Source organism: Balaenoptera physalus (assembly GCF_965194825.1).
Source record: "Balaenoptera physalus genome assembly, chromosome: 14".
Taxonomy (NCBI): Eukaryota; Metazoa; Chordata; class Mammalia; order Artiodactyla; family Balaenopteridae; genus Balaenoptera; species Balaenoptera physalus.
Genome location: NC_138893.1, coordinates 44,438,846 through 44,461,693, shown reverse-complemented (window position 1 = coordinate 44,461,693; position 22,848 = coordinate 44,438,846). Strand labels below are relative to the sequence as shown.

Below are 22,848 nucleotides of genomic sequence, written 5' to 3'. Positions count from 1 at the left end.
AGCCTCTTCTTGATTGAGACTCAAGTGATTTGAGGTGGAATTAAAGGTCCATAGTTAGCTGTTTTGGAGTCCATTTTGCCTGGGTCTGAATACTAGAATAGGACTTCCTAGATATGGAACCACAGGCAAGTCAACTGAACTCTCCAATTTTCTGCTTCCTCCTTGCTAACATTGAAATAATATTAGTAATGAACCCAAAAGGCTTTCTGAGGAGTAAATAAGACAGTATATCTAGAGTACGTACCCAGCTGCCTGAGTCATATTTATTATTCTATTGTTATTACTGCTGTTAATATTATTATTATCATCACCACTTAAACACAGAAACTGGAAGAGCCATGAATGGCCTTCAATGGAAAGGTGTGAAAAAGCACCGTAAAATCTATTCTGCATTTTCCTAGATAGCTGTCATCCGGGAGTTGGTCAATTAGAACTTGGGCACCCAAGAAAAGTCTATTTAAAGAGATTGCAGGCTATGGTATTTGCTGCCAAACATAGAGACCCCTCAGTGAACCAAATAACCCTAGGGCATCATTCAAGTCTCCATCAACAGAAAATGACTGATATAGAGTCCCTGATCCCAAACAGCCCACCCAGCCAGTTGGGAGACTTGGGTTAAAATCCTCAGCAGGGGAGGCAAAGGCTCTATGATAAATGAATCATCAGACCACACAGGGCAGGCAGCTGCAGGCTTTCATGAGCATTAATTTTGCTTAATATTACACATTTTAAATGGCTGCAAATACATACAAGCATAACAAATAGAAAAGCACTAAGTGATCATTAGGGTTATAATGTGTGTGAATATGCGATCAGAATAGGCACACTGCAAATAAAGTACTAAATAAATGCTAAATACCTCACCATTTGCTACTACAATAATGTGTCATGTGGCTGTTAAGTACCTTATGTTCTCTGCTGGTATGAAGTCATTAGTCCCATTTGTACCATTAATGAGGAAACCCTGTGTCCAAGTTAGGAACCAGAGGAAAAAAACTGAAATTAAAGACAAATGATGGTTCATTTTTCTCTAAAGCTCTAATGATCTTTTGCTAAATAACACATATTTCCCTGAACCCTATTTTAACCACTGCACAATCCACCCTGAAAAGAACTGATTATTACCACGACGATCAATTATTTTCAGTTGGATGACCCACACATTGCCACTACCCAGAATGAACCTGGGTCCTTCAAAAGCTTCCTCTAAAGTATTCACGTTTCAATCACTCTTTACAAGCTGAATCAGCTATTTTCCAAGTGTCAACAAAACAAGATAGGGAGGGAGAGCTTCTACTCTGCGAGGTTGCCCATTTTTAAAATTGTGACTTGGGGAGGGGGAAGGTAAGCTGGGATGAAGTGAGAGAGTGGCACTGACATATATACGCTACCAAATGCAAAACAGATAGCTAGTGGGAAGCAGCCGCATAGCACAGGGAGCGCATAGCCCAGGGAGATCAGCTCGGTGCTTTGTGACCACCTAGAGGGGTGGGATAGAGAGGGTGGAAGGGAGACGCAAGAGGGAGAAGATATGGGGATATATGTATATGTATAGCTGATTCACTTTGTTATACAGCAGAAACTAATACACCATTGTAAAGCAATTATACCAATAAAGATGCTTAAAAAAAAATTGTGACTCTTTCATCACAGAACAGAGTGTGTCTTAATGGCGAAGGGAATGAGCCCTGGAGCCAGAAAGCCCTGGTTTGAACACAGCTTCATCTCAGGGTGTATAACCTTTGGGCAGGTTACTTAATATATTTGAGTCTAGGAGTCTTCATGTTTAAAATGGATGTGACAATACTATCTATTTTTAGGGTTATTGGCCAGAGTATTGATTCTTAGCAACAAATGAATAAATTCAGAATGAGAAGAAAAAAAGGTAGAATGTAAAGAAAGAAAAGAAAAATCCAGACACATCTTTTAATAAAAGACTTGAGACAGGATAATCTGAAAGAATCCTTCCCATAATCTGAGGTCTCCTTCTTGAATCTAATCAAAAATGTCTCAATCAAGGAAAATGTGAATTTGAAAGAGATAAAAACCACCTTCTAGGGTCCTGAACCCCAAAGGCGATCAGGGTAACAACAATCCACTTTTTTATTGATGTTAGTATATTGGTGCTGAGGGTGTTAGTCTTGCGTGTGTGTGTGCGTGTGCATGTGTGTGTGTTTAAAAAACATTAACCTCCCCAGAGAAAGGAATGGGGACGTGGAACCTCGGCTATTCTCTCCAGCAGAAAACGTCTTCAGCTGGAAGGACTTCAGAGAAAGTCTTCGTCCTTTTTGTGCAAGTGCAAGGCATAATTACTGAGGAATTTACAACAAAGGAGCCTAATGCAACTTAAGTGACCTTTATTAACCACTATGACAACGCATATCTTGAGAACCATTAGGAAAAGTATCTTACTCCAACCTTGGTCTGCTGGGATCCCTTCTCATTAGGTAGCTACTTTTAGAGGCAGCTCTTTTCTCCATTGAAGTGAAATGTGACAACTAGTTTGGTCCCCAGAGAGGTGCTTGGATCTCATAAAACTACGTTTCAGTGAGGGTAGAAAAACTCTAAGATGCCACCCAGATCTCCCTTTAATTAAGACTGTGTTGCTCAACTGCTATGAGTGCTGTCAGCAGAGGGACCCTTCAGTAATTCCTTCAGCAGGAGACAGCTGCCCCACTCAAGTCATGCCCCTTTCAAGGTGGCTCCTATCTGAGGACTGGTCAGTGCATCTCAGCCCCTTGGACGACTCCAAAGGCCATTCTAACTCCAGAGCTCCCTGTGGGATCACCCAAGTCTATCCCAGCTCAGTTTCTGCCTAGTCCTGCTTCTTTCCTCTCTTTTTCCACAGGTGGTGCTTTCAAGGGCACTTCCATATAAATATCTTGCACACTAAACCTTTTATCAGAGTTCATCTCCAGAAGAACCCAACCTACTACAGCGATCACATATTTATTTTCCAAACAAGGACACTTTAGAGGGGAAGCATGCTGTTAATAATTTTGCTGTGACAGCAGACAAACTAATACTGCTCTTGGCAAAGAGAAACTTGTGGTAACCCCAACTTACCATGGCTGAAGCGGGGAATGAATTTGGTTAAGGTTTTATACTGGAAACCCACAGAGGGAACAGGGTATGGACCCTTCATTAATTAACCTTTTGCCTTTGAAAACAACCTTAAGTCTTGTCTTTTAAAAATTTTACATCTTTAAAAATGTTAAAGGAACTCGCTGGCAGTCCAGTGGTTAGGACTCCGTGCTTTCACTGCCAAAGGCTGGGGTTCAATCTCTGGTTGGGGGGACTAAGATCCCACAAGCCACACAATGTGGCCAAAAGAAACAAAAGTTCATATGCTCATTAGGAACTTTTAAGCTACGTAGAAAAGTAAAAAAATAAACAGAAAAATGTACTCAAAATAGTTTTTCCCAACCAGGGGGAAAATATTAGTATTTTAGTTTGATGAAAATTATTCTAGCCATCACTTTGTTCATAATGAATAAATGGATAGATGAATGAATGGATGTGTACACAGAGTGAATAATTTTATGACAGTAGGATCACATAGCAGTTATTTTTAATTATATATAATTAATGATACACAAAGACATATTTATATATACACACATATATATTTATATACATAATATATGTATATAAAGGTTTACTTATCAGACAAAAAGAAACTATTGTGAAATTGAAGGAAATTTTAAATTTCAAATAAATACTTCTTCATCACAGTAAGATGAGCTCCTATTCCCCAAATCTCCAGGGTCCTGCAACGATGCAGACCCAATCCCATTCTGACATGACTCCAGTTCATTCAGTATGACTTAGATTAAAGAAAGGTCTGCCTTTAGCTAGAAGGAGGCAGGTACCCTTGGTGCTGCCACTGAAGGAGTACCAAAGATGTTCCCCTGCCCCCAGTGTCTCCTATACAAACCTACTTCAAGGTCTGTAATTTCCACCTTTGGTTACTGATGGGGGAAATGTCCCTCCAAGCATGTTGCTTCAGAGAGGTAGTTTGATGCAGTTGGCAGAGCACTCCACTCAGAGTAAGGGACTCAGTCCTTGTCTGGGCCTGCAACAGCCTGAACGTCTCTTGAGCATTTTGAGCCTAGTGCTTCTTCTTCCTCAGAAGATTGGTGGGAAGGTGAAAGGAGAGACTACATGAGAAAAGTTTTACAGCTCATAAAGCCTGACATTAATGCAGAGTATGGTTAAAAGAGTGACCTCTAAGTACAATGACAACACGTCCTGTTTTGCCTGGGACAGTTCCAGTTTATTCCTCTTGTCCAAGCATAATTAATAAAAGTTACCTACTTAACTTTCAAATGTAATAAATTATGGTAGCTCTACCATTAAGTCATTTGCTGTATTGAAGTATTTTGCCCAAATTAGGCAGCAGGAACAAAAAAGCAAATGTATGGACACAGTTGTATGCATCATAACTCTGTGACACTGGCCAAGTTATTTGTATTTCTGGAGCCTCAGTTTCCATATCTTTAAAATGGGGATACTAGTACAACACACCTTATAGAATTATTATGACTATTAAGTGAGACTCCCTAGAAAAAGATTGTAGCACAGAGTCTGACATATCCTAAGAATACTTTCTGTCTCTGTGTCTCTTTGTTTCTCTCTCTCTAGTCATATATATAGATATAGATATAGACATAGATATAGATATAGATACAAAATGGTAAATTCTCAAGGTTAGAGGAAGTCATGAAAAGCACTGGGGTGCTTCCTGTGATGAACAGGGCTAAGTGGACAGGGCACCCCTAAGATGGCATTATGCCGATCTTAGAGCAAAATGGGCATCCTGATCCTCACAGCTCTTATTGTCTAGTGGAGCTAGCAACTCTGTAGGAGTTTGTGGTGCAGGATGCTTTTGCACTTTTCAAGCTTTATACTGCCTCAGATCAAAAAGGTCTAAGTGTGGGAAGTACTACCCAGAAATATCCATCTCTCTACAAGGAAGGAAGATTGGTTTCTCCAGGGCTCACTGTTTGTTTGCCATCCTCCTCCAGGTAAATATAATCCGTAGAATTTGCAGAAAACTTATAGCCCTGGGACTTGATTTGCGTCCACGAATACGCAGCAAACAGTTCCTAGGGTAGGACATCTGCTGTGAGAAGGGTATTTGTGTTGTAACACATGTCTATACATCATGCCTTCTTGTATTAAATTCTCAGTTCAGATGATCCAAACCTCAGGAATGAAGAGGAGAGGGATAAATCCCCTCTGCCACCTTCCACTTTATTTTTCTTTATTTATTCTTACATTGTACTTGCTTCTCCCATCCCTGAACTATTTTCACTTTAGGGAAAAAGGAGTGCTACCTCATTGTATTTTAGGGGCCAGTTACTTTAAATAATTCAAAGAGCACCAACACTTGCCCCAGGAAAAGCTTTTCTATGTTCTGTGTCTTCAGAACCAGGGGTTTCCCAGGAGGTGAGAACTGATCACTACAGTATCTCTAGGTCTTGAGCCTACAAATGGACAGAATAACAACCTGCCTTAGAAGTTCATGTCATAGTTCCTTCAACCTGTGAATGTGTTAAATTCTCTGGCAAAGAGAAATTAAGGTTGCAAATGGATTAAGGTCACTAATTAGCTGAATTTCAGATGGGGACATTATCTCAGAGTATCCAGGTAGACTCAACATAATCACGAGGGTCCTAGAATGTGGAGAAGGTTGAGAGTGTCTCTCTATGTTTCTCAAAGTGAGGCCCGTGGACCATCTGCATAAAAATCACTTGGAGAATTATTTTCAAGGTTAATTCCTGTTCTTCTTCTCCTGCCCAAGATCAGTCTGAGTTAGAGCCTCAGAAACTTCTTTTAAAAATAAGCATCCCAGGTGATTCCTTAAATATTCTCACCACTCACATGCTCATGCACAGCAATAACTGTATGGGTTGATAGGGTGAAAAAAATGTGGGAAAGGGAGGCAAAAGTGTCAGAACGATGTGATATGAGAAAGAATGGGCTGCCCACTGCTGGCTTTGAAAATCAAAGGGGCCACAAGCCAGGGAATGTGAGCAGCCTCTAGAAACTGGAAAACTTAGAGAAATGGACTCTCCACCAAAGCCTCCACAGGGAACACAGTCCTGCCAACACCTTGACTTTAGCCCAGTAAGACCAATTTTGGATTCTGACCTTTAAAACTGCAAGCTAATAAATTTGTGTTTTTAAAAGCCACTATGTTTATGGTAATTTTTTACAGCAGCAATTAAAAAAAACTAATATAAGCCCCTAAATGCTTAGAACTTTCATAGAGGCATCAAAGAATCAGTGGATAAGAACTTGGGCTCTGGAAGGATGCTGCCCACGGCTGAATCCCACTGCTTCCAATTATTCGCTGTGTGACTTTGGGATGAGCATTTACATTTTCTGAGCCATGACTTCTTCTTCTTTAAAATAGGGATAATAACAGTACTTCCATCATAGAGTTTCTGGGAATATTAAATGTAAAGATCTAAAAAAATGTATTTATTATACTGCCTCTTTTAAGGACTGAATAAATTTTGGGTATCTGGAAAAATAAAGCCCTTAAGTCATGTATTGGGCTTCAAATCACATTTGGGGAACTTGTTAAATAAGTGACTAAAATTGATTGGCAAAATACTTTAAAAGAATTGGAACAATGCCTGGAAATAGATAAAGAGTTATCGCCCATGGTTTTGGGTAGACTCACCCAAGCAAATGGAAGAAGTTTCTATGGAACTGTCTCACTTTACTGCACCTGAATAGAACACATTGAAAGTGCTACCCAACACTGTCCTGATTATTCTGTATCAGAGGATACACATCTTGTTAGAACATAACGAAGGGGGAGTGTTTTGAGGCTGTAGGCAGGTGACCATTGAGCTCTGGGAACTAGGTGGTAGTGGATCATCTCCTTTCCACAAGGAGGGCTGGGCATGGGGAACAGTCCATCATCATAATGACATCTTAGTCTTGAGTGCTCCCAGGTCACTGCTGTCAAAGCCTAATTGGAGGTCTGGGGCTGCTATGGGAGAACAATCGGGTCTGCCTGGTAGCACAAAGTAGGAAGCAGAGGGATTCTCCTGAAGATGACTGAAAGGACTAATGTCCTTAAGTGGACTCAAGTATGCATGAAAGTTCATTGTCCTCAGCCCCATCTTGTCTTCTTTTGGGTTGAGCTGTGTATTAGAGCCTGGAGAGTTTTATTTCCCCATTTGCAAAGTAGAAATAATAAAGACTGCTCTGACAAGGATCCCACTAGGCTCCATGTTTCCAACACCATTTACACTTATAAATGCTTGTTTAACATCTGGCTTCCATTAGACTGGACACTCAATGAGATCAGAGACTACACATGCTTTATTCATTGCTGAATCCTAGTCCAGAGCAGAGTACTTGGCATTCAAAAGGTACTCAATATATATTTGACAAAAGTGAACACTAATAGATAATACATAATGCAAGTAGAACAGAAGAAAATGCAAATAAAATTAAAACTTTATTGACCTTGACCTTGGGTTCAAAATAATAGAGTCCAAATGTTCACCAAAGAGAATATCAGGAAATCTGTATTTTAATTTTAGCTTGGGCATTAACTTTAGTTAATTATTACATTTCTCTGATCCTCAGATTTTACTGTAAATATCAGAGTAGGTGATTACTGAAATCCTGTATAGAACTAACCCCACAGACCCAAGGATGATGCCACCCCAAGCTATTATCATTTCACAGATCAAAATTCTGATATATGATGATTGCTCTAGAGTTACAGAACATGCTTATAAATCCTGACACTTGACTGTTCATTTCCCCCCACCTTCCCTTCTTCTCTTTCTATTCTTTCGAGTATTTATACAGTTATTAAACGCTTGCTCTGTGTGTACTTACCCTAGGGAAGTTCAAAAATATGCCACACATACCTGTCTTGAATTAAGCACCCATATTCTGGCTGAAGTCTCTATTTTTGATGAGATTCAAATTCTAGTCATGTGTTTGTTTCACTAAGTGGTTTAAAAAGTTATTTTCCGACCTTGACGCATTATGGAAATGACAGAGGCTAATTTGCCTTGAAAAATAATCTTCTGGAAACAGAACTTTGATTTCAGTGATGTGGCCAAACACATACTGGAGAGGGGCTTGCCCCACACACTCATTTCTTTGAGTCTTTTGCCCTTCAAGAAGGGTTAATGTGCTTGTGTTTACTTTCCTGACAAATTTCTTTGCCTTCAACTATAGATCAATAGTTTCTATATCAGATTGACTTCTATGATGTAAAACAGTATACAACCACATATTTCCTCTCCCTCCTCACTATTTGTAGGTATCATAGCTAATTCATTGGTTCACAGTTATTAACACAACAGTGATCAAATAGAAAGACCCCAGGCAGAGACCTGACAAGATCAAGAAAACAGATGATTGTTGGAACTCATTTGAAATATTATAGTATTCCAGCATACTGTACGTTTTTGACCTTAAGCAAGGGGAAGTTGATGACTTTAATAGAGTTTTCTTTATAAACCTTTTTGTTTCTGCTTCAAAAATGCTGACTTTTTAAAATCTTTCTTTCCTACAATTGCTTTCAAAAGCATATTTCTAAGTTTCCAAGCCAGAGTTCACTTCAATAATGCTCGGTTAATTGTAGGGTGCTTACACTTGATGGGAAGCCAAAGGCTCTCCTTGACAGGATAAAATATAACCCTGGAATGCCTGCCCCCTCTCTGTTCCACAGAAGGCACTCACTCTAATTATGAGAAAGTATTTCTTTGATTCCAATTATCTCAAAAGTAGCCCAAATAATAACAAGATCTTATTTATACAGCCCAAGAAGTAGAGATACAGATGTAGAGAACAAATGTATGGATACCAAGGGTGGGAAGGGGGGGTGGGATGAACTGGGAGATTGGGATTGACATATATACACTACTATGTATAAAATAGATAACTAATGAGAACCTACTGTATAACACAGGGAACTCTACTCAATGTTCTGTGGTGACCTAAATGGGAAAGAAATCCAAAAAAGAGGGTATATATGTATATGTATAGCTGATTCACTTTGTTGTACAGCAGAAACTAACACGACATTGTAAAGCAACTATACTCCAATAAAAAAAAGGAGTAAGACAGTTCTGTTAATATAGATCTGGATTCAAACACTGCCACTAATAGACATTTGTGGTTAAATTCTAAGGCTCAGTTTCCTTTCTTTCAACTAGATTGATAATAGGATCATGGTGATCATGATAGGATCATAGGTTCATGATCCTATCAATATATAGGATCATAGTGAGGGTTAAATCATGTGCTTATAAAGTAATTTATAGAAATCCTGAGATCCTGGCACTTACCATGTACTTAGTAAACAATGGCAGTGGACATGTATGTTCTTGTTGAACAGCTACCTGTTACTGCTGAGGGAACAAGGAAATGTCTTTGGTCTTTGACTGAAGGCAGTTACCAGATCAATGAAAGAAGAAATTCTGCAGTTTGAGATATGATAAGGGCTGCTATCTTGGGCACCCTCCCCCATTTCCTTGTCAGTCTGACTTCTTATATTCCTGGTGTCTCTTCTTTTTACAACTCCTGCATTTGCTTTCAAACTCCCCTTCCTTCATATCTATTATTATTCAGTGATCTCTCTTACTTCTCTCTCTCTCTCCTTCATTTGTCTATTGTAATCTCCAGCAGGGTGAAATATGAAATATAGCTTTCTCCCTCATGGACTGGGGTAGAAATAGAAGCCTCAGCTACATCACTCTAAAAGAATCCTAGATATCATCTGTTACTCAAAGGGCTTAGCTATTAGAAATCTTGCTTCCCCAGGAAAGCTATTCTGGCGATATCAAATGAAAAGAAATGAATATGGACATGCAGGTGCTAAATTAAAATGTCAACCCTGACCTTTGGGGGTCAGAGCCTTCAAAGGTCTTTCAGCCCTCACAGGTAAAGAAAACATTTTTATAAATTGAAGCCTCTGGGCTTCCCTGGTGGCGCAGTGGTTGAGAATCCGCCTGCCAATGCATGGGATGCGGGTTCGAGCCCTGGTCTGGGAAGATCCCACATGCCGCAGAGCAACTAGGCCCGTGAGCCACAATTACTGAGCCTGCGCGTCTGGAGCCTGTGCTCCGCAACAAGAGAGGCCGCGATAGTGAGAGGCCCGCGCACCGCGATGAAGAGTGGTCCCCACTTGCCACAACTAGAGAAAGCCCTCGCACAGAAACGAAGACCCAACACAGCCATAAATAAATAAATAAATAAATAAAAATTTAAAAAAAAAAAAAAAAAAAAAAAAATTGAAGCCTCACGGAATGGAGGAAGGTGTGTGGATGGGTGCAGGGCAGGATGCCAAAGACATTCAGGTCCAACTCTCCACCCTCCTCTTCAAGCTAGCACCACATAATTATGCCAGTTTAAAATACTGATTAGAATGTGGTTTGGTTATTTATTCATAAGCTTTTTAGCAAATTAAATTTACATGACAGATTTTTTTTAATGCATTAATGGCTAGAAATCTTCCAGGAAGTTTCAGAAAAAAGCTAGGCAAACATACAAAGTATCCCAGCATACTCTACCTGTTTTCACCTGAAGACATTATATGATTTTCTACCAGTCCCCAAAGCACATTCAAGGGGACAACACAGATGAAGACTTTCACCTCAAGCACCTTCACTTGCCTAAACTGCCTCATAGAATAACAGAAACTTCAAAGTCTTTTCCTGTTATGTGAGGTACGAAATCAAAGAGAAAAGCGCCAAAGCTACCATTTACTGATTATTTTACTCCGAGTACCTCCCAGGTTTTAGGAGGGATCCCCATATTCAGTGTCATACCCCACCTCCATCCACCACACGCTGATAAAATACAAGGGTAGAAGCTCCTAAGGGCAAGGGAATTGATTTCCTACAGCAGGAATAATGACTGCTTCTTAAATGCTTCAGGAATAAACTAAAACTGTGTTAATACCCTTATCTAGCTACTTGGTTAATTTTTCTGAAGTAGAGATTATGTTACCTTCCACCTCTTCAAACTTTTAATGGTTCCCTACTACCTGGAAATTCTGAGGAAATGCCATTGTTAATTTGATGCCGATGTACCTTTCCAGATTCACTTCTCCTTGCTCCCAGTTAAACTAGACTTCTCCCTGTGTGGGAACAATTTTCTGACCACGCCACCTTTTTATTATTTTTCCCCAGATTTTTGTATCCTAGAATGACCTTTATATAGGACCTCCCAACCTACTAGGAACAACCTCAAAGATTCCTCTTTCCATGAATCCTTTCCTGCCTAACTCTCTCACAAACATATGAGATCATTCCTTCTTTTGTACTCCCATAACATTAGCACTCTGTGTATTACTGAGAAAAACATTTTCTCCTGATTTTATTATAAGTATTGACATACCATTTTACCTCTATGCTTGTCTCTAAGTTCCTTGAAGGCTGTGGTTGGTCTTAAATATTTTTGTATGTCATACAATGTCAAGCAGAGTGCCTTGCTCATAGTAGGTATAGATATTCTTGTAGAAATGACTAATTTAAAAGTAGGAATAAATAGCTGCATTCCAAACAGAGTTTAATGAATACGGAAATCATTGAAGTACAATAACATTCAATATGTTCCAGTGCCCAATAAATACTAAATTTTATTAAATGATGGATTAAAATCAACATGACAAGCCCAAGAAGCAAGAGTTCAGAAGGCTTCTAAATATATCCAGTTTGCTCTAGATTCCCTCTGATTCTAGGGAGAATTATAAATTAGGAAAGTATAGTGGCCAGAATTTCAGAAAGAAGAATTCTGTATGGATCCAAATCAATCATAATATTTAAGTACAGAGTGAGCTGCAGCATCGGGAGGATTTTTTTTTAATAGTGAACTGGGGTTGGAGTAACTGGATGCCTATTTAAAATCAAATAAATCTGGATTTATGTGTCATACCAGAATGAATCCTCAAATGACCCACAGTTTAAATGTAAACAATGAAGCCTAGTTATTACTAGTAAAAAAAAGATGAGAGGATAATTAAAATTATTTTTTAATCTCAGATTTATAAAAAAATTTTGGACTTCTGACTTTTCTGTCACATTTAGAAAAGTATGTTTAATTCTAACATAAAAATATAAGTTTGAATGTCAGAAACTACCATAGACAAAGAAAAGGATGAATGACAAATTGGAAACAAAATTAAAACTCATATTTCAAGCAAACAGCCAATTTTCCCAACATAGAAAGAAGCTTTATAAGAAAAATACCAAATATTTTATTAAAAATAAAAGACAGATATTAAAAATATTTAAATTAAATATTATAATTAAAGTTTATCAGAATAGGAATTGTAATGACATTAAACATGTGAAAAATACTTAATTTCACACAATATAAAATACATGCAAAATAAAATTATACTATAACTATTGTTCACTTATAAGATTGTCAAACTTAAAAAAAAGTCATGTTGTATTGTCAAGGCTCAGGTGAAATGGATAATCTTTTACATTGCTGGTAGAAGTATATATCTGTACAATTCTATACAGCATGTTATATAAACAAACATGCAACAAAATTAAAATGCACATACTATTTTAGGTAGCAAATTCACTTCTGTGAGCTTAGCCTAGAGATTCCTTCTAAACGATATCAGTGGAAGACTATTTACTGTATTGCCATTTGTAAAAAAACTTGACTAAAAACAAATGTCAATAAATAGTGGACTGACTAAACAAATGATGTTAAATTTAAAAATAGAAAAGGCGTAAGAAGAATGGGTAATCACTCCATGAACTGATATGGAATAATCTCCAAGATTTACTGTTAAATGAAAAAGAAGTGCAAAGTAATGTTTATCTGTGCAAAAAGAGAGAAAATAATATATGTCTAGTTTTGGTTTATTTACAAAATGTTTCTGAAAAGATACAAAAGAAACAGATAAAAGTGGTTGCCTCCGGGAAAGAAACTGGTTGTTGAAAGATCACGAGTGGGAAAAAGAATTTTCATAAATAAACAAACAAAAAATAAATAAAGGAGAAAGGACAGTGTGTCTTTATAATCGAAGGCCAAATAAAAATATGTATCCCATGGCCATTAAAATAATAAGAACAACTCAATGCCCACAAATTTGATAACAGATGAAATAAATTTATGCTTTGAAAGAAAAAAAATAAAACTCAACAAAAGGAAAAACTGATAATCTGAATAAGCCTCCAACTATTAAATAAACTTAATTGATAAATAATAATCTCTCAAAAACGAAAGTACCAGGCACAAATGATTTCACTGGTGAATTCTACCAAACGTTTAATAAGAAACATTTAAGAAATTCTCATATTGGAGGAATCAAGATGGCGGAGTAGAGGGACGTGCTCTCACTCCCTCTTGTGAGAACACCAGAATCACAACTAGCTGCTGGACAGTCATTGACAGGAAGACACTGGAACTCACCAAAAAAGATACCCCACATCCAAAGACAAAGGAGAAGCCACAATGAGATGGTAGGAGGGGTGCAATCAGAGGAAAATCAAATCCCACAACTGGTGGGTGGGTGACTCACAGACCGGTGAACACTTATACCACAGATATCCACCCACTGGAGTGAAGGTTCTGAGCCCCAGGTCAGGCTTCCCAACCTGGGGGTCTGGCAATGGGAGGAGGAATTCCTAGAGAATCAGACTTTGAAGCCCAGTGGGAATTGATTGCAGGACTTTGACAGGACTGGGGGAAACAGAGACTCCACTCTTGGAGGGCACACACAAAGTAGTGTGTGCATCGGGACCCAGGGGAAGGAGCAGTGACCCCAGGGGAGACTGAACCAGACCTACCTGCTGGTGTCCGAGGGCCTCCTGCGGAGGCAGGGGGTGGCTCTGTTTCACCGTGGGGATGGGAACGCTGGTGGCGGAGGTGCTGGGAGGTGCTCCTTGGCATGAGCCCTCCCAGAGTCTGTCATTAGCCCCACCAAAGAGCTCAGGTAGGCTGCAATGTTGGGTTGCCTCGGGCCAAACAAACAACAGGGAGGGAACCCAGCCCCACCCACCAACAGTCAAATGGATTAAAGTTTTACTGAGCTCTGCCCACCAGAGCAACAGTCAGCTCTACCCACCACCAGTCGCTCCCATCAAGCCTCTTAGATAGCCTCATCCGCCAGAGGGCAGACAGCAGAAGCAAGAAGAACTACAATCCTGCAGCCTGTGGAACAAAAACCACATTCACAGAAAGATAGACAAGATGAAAAGGCAGAGGGCTATATACCAGATGAAGGAACAAGATAAAACCCCAGAAAAACAACTAAATGAAGTGGAGATAGGCAACCTTCTGGAAAAAGAATTCAGAATAATGATAGTGAAGATGATCCAGGACTTCGGAAAAAGAATGGAGGCAAAGATCGAGAAGATGGCAAGAAATGTTTAACAAAGACCTAGAAGAATTAAAGAACAAACAAACAGAGATGAACAATACAATCACTGAAATGAAAACTACACTAGAAGGAATCAATAACAGAATAACTGAGGCAGAAGAAGGGATAAGTGACCTGGAAGACAGAATGGTGGAATTCACTGCTGTGGAACAGACTAAAGAAAAAAGAATGAAAAGAAATGAAGACAGTCCAAGAGACATCTGGGACAACATTAAACGCAACAACAGTCGCATGATAGGGGTCCCAGAAGGAGAAGAGAGACAGAAAGGACCAGAGAAAATATTTGAAGAGATTATACTCGAAAACGTCAATAACATGGGAAAGGAAATAGCCATCCAAGTCCAGGAAGTGCAGTGAGACCCATACAGGATAAACCCAAGGAGAAACATGCTGAGACACATAGTAATCAAATTGGCAAAAATTAAAGACAAACAAGAATTATTGAAAGCAGCAAGGGAAAAATGACAAATAACATACAAGGGAACTCCCATAAGGTTAACAGCTGATTTCTCAGCAGAAACTCTACAAGCCAGAAGGGAGTGGCATGATATACTTAAAGTGATGAAAGGGAAGAACCTACAACCAAGATTACTCTACCTGGCAAGGATCTCATTTAGATTTGATGGAGAAATCAAAAGCTTTACAGACAAGCAAAAGCTAAGAGAATTCAGCACCACCAAACCAGCTCTACAACAAATGCTAAAGGAACTTCTCTAAGTGGGAAACACAAGAGAAGCAAAGGAACTACAAAAAAAAAAACCAAAACAATTAAGAAAATGGTCATAGGAACATACATATCAATAATTACCTTAAACGTGAATGGATTAAATGCTCCAACCAAAAGACACAGGCTTGCTGAATGGATACAAAAACAAGACCCATATAAATGCTGTCTACAAGAGACCCACTTCAGACCTAGGGACACATACAGACTGAAAGTGAGGGGATGGAAAAAGATATTCCATGCAAATGGAAATCAAAAGAAAGCTGGAGTAGCAATACTCATATCAGATTAAATAGACTTTAAAATAAAGAATGTTACAAGAGACAAGGAAGGACACTACATAATGATCAAGGGATCAATCAAGAAGAAGATATAACAATTATAAATATATATGCACCCAACATAGGAGCACCTCAATACATAAGGCAACTGCTAACAGCTATAAAAGAGGAAATCGACAGTAACACAGTAATAGTGGGGGACTTTAACACCTCACTTACACCAATGTACAGATCATCCAAAATGAAAACAAATAAAGAAACAGAAGCTTTAAATGACACAATAGACCAGATAGATTTAATTGATATTTATAGGACATTCCATCCAAAAACAGGAGATTACACTTTCTTCTCAAGTGTGCAAGGAACATTCTCCAGGATAGATCACATCTTGGGTCACAAATCAAGCCTCAGTAAATTTAAGAAAATTGAAATCATATCAAGCATCTTTTCTGACCACAACTCTATGAGATTAGAAATGAATTACAGGGAAAAAAACGTAAAAAATACAAACACATGTAGGCTAAACAATACGTTACTAAATAACCAAGAGATCACTGAAGAAATCAAAGAGGAAATCAAAAAATACCTAGAGACAAATGATAAGGAAAACACGATGATCCAAAACCTATGGGATGCAGCAAAAGTAGTTCTAAGAGGGAAGTTTATAGCTATACAAGCGTACCTCAAGAAACAAGAAAAATCTCAAGTAAACAATCTAAACTTACACCTAAAGGAACTAGAGAAAGAAGAACAAACAAAACCCAAAGTTAGCAGAAGAAAAGAAATCATAAAGATCAGAGCAGAAATAAATGAAATAGAAACAAAGAAAACAACAGCAAAGATCAATAAAACTAAAAGCTGGTTCTTTGAGAAGATAAACAAAATTGATAAACCATTAGCCAGACTCATCAAGAAAAAGAGGGAGAGGACTCAAATCAATAAAATTAGAAATGAAAAAGGAGAAGTTACAACAGACACTGCAGAAATACAAAGCATCCTAAGAGACTACTACAATCAACTCTATGACAATAAAATGGACAACCTGGAAGAAATGGACAAATTCTTAAAAAGGTATAACCTTCCAAGACCGAACCAGGAAGAAATAGAAAATATCTACAGACCAATCACAAGCACTGAATTTGAAACTGTGATTAAAAATCTTCCAACAAACAAAAGTCCAGGACCAGATGGCTTCACAGGTGAATTCTATCAAACATTTAGAGAAGAGCTAACACCCATCCTTCTCAAACTCTTCTAAAAAACTGCAGAGGAAGGAACACTCCCAAACTCATTCTATGAGGCCACCATCACCCTGATACCAAAACCAGACAAAGATAATACAAAAGAAGAAAATTACAGACCAATATCACTGATGAATATAGATGCAAAAATCCTCAACAAAATACTAGCAAACAGAATCCAACAACACATTAAAAGGATCATACACCACGATCAAGTGGGATATATCCCAGGGATGCAAGGATTCTTCAATATAAGCAAATCAATCAATGTGATACATCATATTAACAAATTGAAGAATAAAAACCATATGATCATCTCAATAGATGCAGAAAAAGCTTTTGACAAAATTCAACACCGATTTATGATAAAAACTCTCCAGAAAGTGGGCATAGAGGGAACTTGCCTCAACATAATAAAGGTCATATACGACACACCACAGCAAACATCATTCTCAATGGTGAAAAACTGAAAGCATTTCCTCTAAGATCAGGAACGAGACAAGGATGTCCACTCTCACCACTATTATTCACCATAGTTTTGGAAGTCCTAGCCATGGCAATCAGAGAAGAAAAAGAAATAAAAGGAAAACAAATTGGAAAAGACGAAGTAAAACTGTTACTGTTTGCAGATGACATGATACTATACATAGAGAATCCTAAAAATGCCACCAGAAAACTACTAGAGCTATTCAATGAATTTGGTAAAGTTGCAGGATACAAAATTAATGCACAGAAATCTCTTGCATTCCTATACACTAATGATGAAAAATCTGAAAGAGAAATTAAGGAAACATCCCATTTACCATTGCAACAAAAAGAATAAAATACCTAGGAATAAACTTACCTAGGGAGACAAAAGACCTGTGTGCAGAAAACGATAAGACACTGATGAAAGAAATTAAAGATGATACCAACAGATGGAGAGATATACCATGTTCTTGGATTGGAAGATTCAATATTGTGAAAATGACTATACTACCCAAAGCAATCTACAGATTCAATGCAATCCATATCAAATTACCAATGGCATGTTTTACAGAACTAGAACAAATCATCTTAAAATCTGTATGGAGACACAAAAGACCCCAAATAGGCAAAGCAGTCTTGAGGGAAAAAAACGGAGCTGGAGGAATCAGGCTCCCTGACTTCAGACTATACTACAAAGCTACAGTAATCAAGACAATATAGTACTGGCACAAAAACAGAAACATAGATCAATGGAACAGGATAGAAAGCCCAGAGATAAACCCACGCACCTATGGTCAACTAATCTATGACAAAGGAGGCAAAGATATACAATGGAGAAAAGACAGTCTCTTCAATAAGTGGTGCTGGGAAAACTGGACAGCTGCATGTAAAAAATGAAATTAGAACACTCCCTAACACCATACACAAAAATAAACTCAAAATGGATTCAAGACCTAAATGTAAGACCGGACACTATAAAGCTCTCAGAGGAAAACATAGGAAGAACACTCTTTGACATAAATCACAGCAATATGTTTTTTGATCCACCTTCTAGAGTAATGGAAATAAAAACAAAAACAAATGGGACCTAATGAAACTTAAAAGCTTTTGCACAGCAAAGGAAACCATAAACAAGACGAAAAGACAACCCTCAGAATGGGAGAAAATATTTGCAAACGAATCAATGGACAAAGGATTAATCTCCAAAATATATAAACAGGTCATGCAGCTCAATATTAAAGAAACAAACAACCTAATCCAAAAATGGGCAGAAGACCTAAACAGACATTTCTCCAAAGAAGAGATACAGATGGCCAACAAACACATGAAAACCTGCTCAACATCACTAATTATTAGAGAAATGCAAATCAAAACTACAATGAGGTAGCATCTCACACCAGTTAGAATAGGCATCATCAGAAAATCTACAAACAACAAATGCTGGAGAGGGTGTGGAGAAAAGGGAACCCTCTTGCACTGTTGGTGGGAATGTAAATTGATACAGCCACTATGGAGAACAGTATGGAGGTTCCTTAAAAAACTAAAAATAGAATTACCATATGATCCAGCAATCCCACTACTGGGCATATACCCAGAGAAAACCATAATTCAAAAAGATACATGCACCCCAATGTTCATTGCAGCACTATTTACAATAGCCAGGTCATGGAAGCAACCTAAATGCCCATCGACAGACGAATGGCTAAAGAAGAAGTGGTACATATATACAATGGAATATTACTCAGCCATAAAAAGGGACGGAATTGAGTCATTTGTGGAGACGTGGAAGGATCTAGAGACTGTCATACAGAGTTAAGTAAGTCAGAAAGAGAAAAACAAATATCGTATATTAACGCATGTATGTGGAACCTAGAAGAACAGTACGGATAAGCTGGTTTGCAGGGCAGAAGTTAAGACACAGATGTAGAGAACAGATGTATGGACACCAAGGGGGGAAAACCGCGGTGGGGTGGGGATGGTGGTGTGCTGAATTGGGCGATTGGGATTGACATATATACACTGATGTGTATAAAATGGATGACTAATAAGAACCTGCAATATAGAAAAACAAAAAAACAAACAAAACAACTAATACTAAACTTTCTTTGGGTTATTTGTATGGAAATATGTTAATATAAATGTTTCAGACATTACATGAAATTTCTAAAAATCTTATATGTTCTGGTATAATGTTATAAGTCATAATTCTAGTTATTACTTTAAAATGTATATCTCAGAAATAACTAAATTTCCTTGCCAATTGCATTATTATGAACTTTCATCAAACCTTTAACCATGGTCATTTTTAAGTCTTTTGTCATTTACAGACAGTTCTGGGTGTACTCTGATGCTTTTGCAAATATGTTCTTATAAAAGGGTTTCATCTTCAAGGAATTCATGGAAAAGACTCTGACAAGTACAGGTTTCTGGTAACTGACTATACTGCTGAACTGAATGAATAAGCATTTTCGGAACTCTAATGGAAAACTGATGAGCTCATAAAAGTGCTAACAAAAGATCAACATAAAAAATAATTAATTACATGGGACTGAGTGAACTGATGAGGATGATTATAATTTTTGTGACTTTCTGTTTGAATAAAAAAAAATCCCACGAGGACTCAGAGGCAAAGAATATACAAATCAATTTTCACTGCAAAGTAAAGGAGCTGTTATAGTGGAGGATTACTGGACTGAATGTCAATATTATGACATAGTATGAGTGTGGTTTGTGTTTAATTGCAATCATTATTGCTTTTGTTGTGGTCATCTATTTACAATGCTTGGTGTCAGTCTATTTATCTCTTGTAAAAATAAAATACAGTGTGTGTGTGTGAAAAAAAAAAAAGAAATTCTCTACAGTTTCTTCCAAATAATATAAGCAGAAAGGAATATTTCCTAACTCATTCTATGATGCCAGCATTATTCTAATACCAAAACTGATAAAGGCATTATAAGAATAAAAAACATATACCAATATCTCTTAAACATAGATGTCAAAATCTCAACAAAATATTGTTAAATTGCATCTAATAATGTATTATAATAATTACGCATTATGATCAAGTGTGATTTATTCCAGGTATACAAGACTGGTTCAAAATCCAACACTTCAACATGCTGAAGAAGAAAAAAAGGTACTGATATTATGTGATGCAGGAAAATCGTTTGACAAAGTCCAACACCCATTCATGATAAAAACTCTCAACAAAGCAGGAATAGAGGGGAATTTAGTCAATTTGTAAGTAACATCTATAGAAACATTCAGCTAGTATTATGCTTAATGGTGATAAACTGAATGCTTTCTCCCTAAGACCGGGGACAAGGTAAGAATGTACTCTTTTATGACTTGTGATGAACATTGTAGGTGGAAGTCCTAGCTACTTCACTGAGAAAAGAAAAGGAAATAAACAATATACAAATTGCAAATGAACAAAGTCAACTGTTCTTGTTTGCAGATGGCATGATTGTCTATGTTGAAAATCCCAGAGAATCAAGGAATAATTCCTGAAATTAATAAAAGTTTATAGCAAGGCTACAGGACACACAATTACTATTAAAAAGTCTATTGCTTTTTATCAGCAAACACTAATTGGAACTTGAAATTAAAACACACAATATCATTTACATTAGTACCCAAAAGGAAATATTTAGGTATAAATTTAACACACTATTTTTAGTATCAGTATGTAGAAAACCATAAAACTCTGGTGAAAAAAATCAAAGAAAAGCTAAATAAATGGAGAGATATTCCATATTCATTGATTGTAACACTCAATGTTGTCAAGATTTCAATTATCCCCACCTTGATCTATGGCTTCAATTCAATCACAGTCAACATCCCATCAAGCTCTTTTGTAGATGTCAACAAACTGTTACTAAAATTTGTATGGAAAGGAAAAAAAACTAAGTAAACTAACAAACAAAATACCTGGAAGAAGAATAACAATGTTGAAGGACAGACATTACTCAATTTCAAGACTCACTATAAACCTAAAACGATCATAGAGTGTGGTATTAGTGAAAGAATAAACACAAAGACTAAGGGAAGAGAATAGATAGTCTAGAGATAGATCCATACAACATCCTCAAATGAAAGACCCCCTCCTCTAACAGAATAAAAGGTGATGATTGAGAGAAAATGAATTACGACGGAAAACTGAGCTGATATGTCCTTCTTATCCATGAAATTACAAAAATTTATGCAATTATAGAAAACATGCCAGAAAAACAATGAAAATCATACCTGCCAAAAGCGTACACAAAATTAAGGCGATTCTGAAAGTAAGAGAGCATAAGAAATGAGATCTACAGAAAAACAACTAAAGAAATTATGCAAGAGACTACTCTGGAAGTGATTTTAAAAACAAAACAAAACAAAACAAAACAAAACAAAACCAAAAAAAACCCCCAAAAAAACAAATGAACACACAAAAAGCACTAAGAATTACCAAGCGATAAGGAAAATACAAATCGCGAAACTGAAATATCAAACTCAATAAATAGAAAAATAAATTTCTAAAAAAAGAGACGATAGAATAAATTGAAATGGAACATAGAATAAAAATATAATACTCTTACAACTAGTTCAAAGACAGTGATTATGTACAATAAGATAAGACATCTTGGGATTTACATTTCTAATTTTCATAAGTAACACTAAAGGATATTAGATTTTTAAAACAAACATAAATATAGGAAACTAAATCCAAGTCCAAGTTAAGGGTGGTGGTAAATATTCAAAAGATAGGTGAAAAATCATGCTCAAATACTAGATGGGCTACAACTTGACTTTAAATTTGCCTAATAACCAAAGAAAAGAGAAAATATGATTAGCTTGTGAATTATAGAATTCACAAGTTGAACAACATTTAAGAGATTTGGAAGTATGTCTCATAAGGGAAGTTGCAAGAAAATTTCCCACTGAGCTTTTACAAAATGGATGTGTTCATCACTATTTCTTAAATTAATGTAACAAATTCATTAACAGAAAGGTTTGTTATTGTGTTCCTCAGTGGCAGGAATTATAATAATTTTTGAAAGTGCTTTACTTTTTTTCTTTAATTTTCAGGGAGACTAATGAATTTTAATTTCAAGGGTTGGGTTAGAAGGAGATCCCAGTGGTTTTTACAGAAACACAGAATAAAATATTGCTTAATGCAGCATTTCAGAGGTAAGCAAAACATGGTTCCTCTGTACCTGGAGTTCAATTAGGAGACAAACAAAGGTTCTGTCTTTATTAAAGAGGATTATTTTTATTATTTTGTCTTCATCAGAAGGAGAGAGACGCGGGAAGGGGTTATGGGTTTGATTGAAAACACTCACTATTTTGAAATCAAGAGTAGTCATAAAATATAACCACTGATTGGGACTTCCCTGGGGGTCCAGTGGTTAAGACTTCACCTTCCAATTCCGGGGGTGTAGGTTCGATCCCTGGTCAGGGAGCTAAGATCCCACATGCCTCATGGCCAAAAAACCAAAACATAAAACAGAAGCAATATTGTAACAAATTCAATAAAGCCTTTAAAATTGGTCCACATCAAAAAAAAATTTAAAAATATATATAACCACTGATTATTATGTCTATTTTGAAATATGTCTGTGAATATTTGACTACTGAATTCAACATAATGGTATTTATGGTATGGCAATGTGGTGTAATTACATATTCTTCAAAGTACTACAAAGATAGAAGAACTCTGTTTAATTTTATTATGTGTTCCCTTTGCATTATATTTCT

The 22,848-nt window shown here is 37.1% G+C and overlaps 1 long non-coding RNA gene across 1 annotated transcript; it reads right to left on the bottom strand.

Moving 5' to 3' along the window:
• Window positions 1–1,813: 1,813 nt before the first annotated feature.
• Window positions 1,814–16,659, bottom strand: LOC309643073. The gene is made up of 2 exons (XR_014253535.1): window positions 10,288–16,659; window positions 1,814–9,959 (listed from the first exon to the last, which is right to left on the bottom strand). It is a non-coding gene; the product is annotated as an uncharacterized lncRNA (long non-coding RNA).
• Between the last annotated feature and the right edge of the window lie 6,189 nt (window positions 16,660–22,848).